Raw genomic sequence first — 3,864 nt, 5'->3', positions numbered from 1 at the left:
GTTTTTAAAACAGGCCGTCGATCTTTCATGTGAAAATTATTATAAGGGCCTGACATCACTTCTTGTGATGTCACTACTTGTGACATCATTGTGATTTGCATATGATAATGGGCTCCTTCACTATTTTCCTTATTTGTGCCCTGTTTATTCCATGACATGGGTCTATAGATATTAAAAATGATTATATAAATTCACAGGTATTCAGCCCGTTTCTATGGTGATGTCACACATTGACAAGTTTTCGGCTGCTTCTTCTATTTTTAGGTGAATACAAATCACCTGCCGTTCCCCCTCCTTCCATTTCTCTTTCTTTTTCACCCCGTTTCTTTGTCTCTCTCGCTCTCTGTATCTCTCCCCCTCTCTATCTCCCACACACTCCTGTTAGCTTTAGCTTCATGAATCTCACTGCCACTTCAGGCATTAATATGACAAATCCTGAGAAACATTTCAGGACAAAGGACAATCAAGTGTGGAAGACGAGTTGCTCGGAGTGCAACCGATTGTCCTAGCACATATATGCTTTTGATGTGGAATTTCGCTATTTCACCACATTCTTCAAACAGAGTCTGCTGCTAACAGTGCATAATTCTGGTAAAAAGTAGAGTTTGGCACGGCAGAAAATGAATAGGGAGAGCCAAGTCGGAGAGGAGCCACAGGTCACACTTAGTTATAAGGCCTGAGACACGAGCTGATTCATCAACCGAAAACAGTCTGTGAAAGATGCAGCAAAAGTTACTTAAAAACAAGGTATATGCTCTTTTATATCTGAAAATAGGTTATTTCTTGAACACCTGTGCTTCGCTTTAGTTCAGTACATATACTGCAGTGGCATTTGTTAATAGTAATACATACATTTTACCAATGAAGCTTCCATCTCCAGAGCCCTGACAACATGCCTACTTTGGGTGTGTTGGGTTTATAGATTTTATCACTAATCCTACAAAATAGCTGAAAATACAGTGGTTAGTCCCTGTATTGTTCAGTGTTGCTTTTACAGGAAGTGTGATCAGGTGTGATTGAATTTTTTTCTTTGTATCTCTTCTTCATCAAATAAAAATCAAGAATGTTTCTTTTCTTTTAATCCACATTGTGCTCGCTTCCCACTGTGTTTCCTGGTGCATCATGTTGCTTTGCTTTGTGTACGGAAGTGAACAATCTCTGGAAACAAACACTTTTATAACTCTGCAAATACTGATATCTGTTTTTCTTCTTTACTGCTAGTCGGGTCTTCTATCAAAAGCCCTTCACACTTTCAGCGCCCTTCTATGTTTTCTCCCTGTGTGTTCGATGATGACTTTGTAGCTCTGATAATCGACTAAAGCTCTTCCCACATTCATTGCACTTAAATGGCTTTTCTCCTGTGTGAGTTCGCTGATGATTCCTTAATGCTGAAGAGAAGCGAAAACAACTGTCACTTTCACTACAATGATAGGGGTTTTTCCCCGTGTGTGTTCGCTGATAACTCCGAAGTTGTGATAACCGACTAAAGCACTTTGCAGATTCATTGCACTTGAATGGTTTTTCTCCTGTGTGAGTTCGCTGATGATACCTTAATGCTGAAGAGTCGCGAAAACTACTGTCACATTCACTACAATGATGGGGATTTTTCCCCGTGTGTGTTCGCTGATGACTTTGTAGGTCTGATAATCGACTATAGCTCTTCAAACATTCACTGCACTTGAATGGCTTTTCCCCTGTGAGTGTTCGCTGATGAAATTGAAGGTGTGATGACTGACTGAAGCTCTTTACACATTCACTGCACTTGAATGGCTTTTCCCCTGTGTGTGTTCGCTGATGTCTTCGAAGTTTTGATAGCGCACTAAAGTACTTTGCACATTCAGTGCACTTGAATGGCTTTTCTCCTGTGTGTGTTCGGTGATGTCTTTGAAGGCGTGATAACTCACTAAAGCTCTTTACACATTCACTGCACTTGAATCGCTTTTCTCTTGTGTGTGTTTGCTGATGAAATTGAAGGTGTGATGACTGACTAAAGCTCTTTACACATTCACTGCACTTGAATGGCTTTTCCCCTGTGTGTGTTCGCTGATGTCTTCGAAGACTTGATAACTCACTAAAGCACTTTGCACATTCAGTGCACTTGAAAGGCTTTTCCCCTGTGTGTGTTCGCTGATGAATTTGGAGGTTTGATAAGTGACTAAAGCGCTTCACACATTCACTGCACTTGAATGGCTTTTCCCCTGTGTGTGTTCGCTGATGTCTTTGAAGACTTGATAACGCACTAAAGTACTTTGCACATTCAGTGCACTTGAATGGTTTTTCCCCTGTGTGTGTTCGCTGATGAATTTTGAGGTTTGATAAGTGACTAAAGCTCTTCAAACATTCACTGCACTTGAATGGCTTTTCCCCTGTGTGTGTTCGCTGATGTCTTCGAAGTTTTGATAGCTCACTAAAGTAATTTGCACATTCAGTGCACTTGAATGGCTTTTCTCCTGTGTGTGTTCGGTGATGTCTTCGAAGGCTTGATAACTGACTAAAGCTCTTTACACATTCACTGCACTTGAATCGCTTTTCTCTTGTGTGTGTTTGCTGATGAAATTGAAGGTGTGATGACTGACTAAAGCTCTTTACACATTCACTGCACTTGAATGGCTTTTCCCCTGTGTGTGTTCACTGATGTCTTCGAAGACTTGATAACTCACTAAAGCACTTTGCACATTCAGTGCACTTGAATGGCTTTTCCCCTGTGTGTGTTCGCTGATGAATTTGGAGGTTTGATAAGTGACTAAAGCACTTCACACATTCACTGCACTTGAATGGCTTTTCCCCTGTGTGTGTTCGCTGGTGACTTTGTAGTTCTGATAACCTACTAAAACTCTTGACACATTCACTGCACTTGAATGGTTTTTGTTCTGTGTACGTGTGCTGATTAAGCTTGAGTAGTGATGACAAACGAAAGCTCTTGCTGCATTTGTATGATTCTTCTTTCTTGGTTAGTGTCTGTGGGTCGGGTATATATTTGTCTACATCCCATGACTGCATTTCCTGATGGGCCGACATGGCTGATAAAGCACTTGTGTTTTTTTCACACACTTTATATGTGTGCAGTATTTTGCACGTTTGATTTCTGTTTTAACAATAAAATGCGGTAGCCACCAAATATTTGCCACACTCCTAATATGTAGAAGGTGTCTTTGTAGGTGATTGTGCCTTTAGATTGGATTATGGCTATGCACGCTTGCCGGTAAAGATGTATCTTCCTTTTGGCCGGTGCAAATTGGGACAGTCTGTTGTATTGTAGATCAAGAACTCCTCTTTCCTTTACCCGACAGTTGTCTGGCTCCGCTCTGTTGTGCTCTTCTATGGTTGATGTGGTTTGTCCAGAAAGAGTTTACAATTCACCAAGAACACGGAATGATGGCTCATCTTCATTTTACAAAACAGAGCACTACAGTAATCACATCATACCGATCCCATGATTAAAGTTGGTATTTGACACTTGTGTATACAGGAGGCGGTTTGTTATTGTTGTTGCCTTAATTTTCTTAAGGTCATTTCTTCATCTCGTCGCATGGAGGTGCACAGCTCAGCCTCTTACAATCACTGAACTGCCCTTGACTGCTTTATCCGGGATCTGTCAGTTTGTGTGCAGGTTCCTCTGTCGCCGACTGTGCTGAATACTGTAGCTCCTTATTTCTGCTATTATTGAAGATTTACAGCATTCGCTTCATTATTGATGGTCATTTCATACATTCAAGGCTTGTTTTCTGCTGGATGTAAAGATATTTAAAATTACTAAATTGAAACATAATGGAATGATAATTCACAATGTTTAACTGGTTGTAAAAGACATTTCGGGGGAGATTTACCAAATCTCCACGCAATGCAGTGCAGCCCCCCCCCCCC

At 40.9% G+C, this 3,864-nt stretch overlaps 1 pseudogene; it reads right to left on the bottom strand.

Moving 5' to 3' along the window:
• Nucleotides 1-667: 667 nt before the first annotated feature.
• LOC144805663 (uncharacterized) lies at nt 668-3,435 on the bottom strand (annotated as a pseudogene).
• Between the last annotated feature and the right edge of the window lie 429 nt (nt 3,436-3,864).

The sequence above is a fragment of the Lissotriton helveticus genome (assembly GCF_964261635.1).
Source record: "Lissotriton helveticus chromosome 1_1 unlocalized genomic scaffold, aLisHel1.1 SUPER_1_unloc_18, whole genome shotgun sequence".
NCBI lineage: Eukaryota > Metazoa > Chordata > Amphibia > Caudata > Salamandridae > Lissotriton > Lissotriton helveticus.
This window is presented reverse-complemented; position numbering and strand designations above follow the sequence as displayed.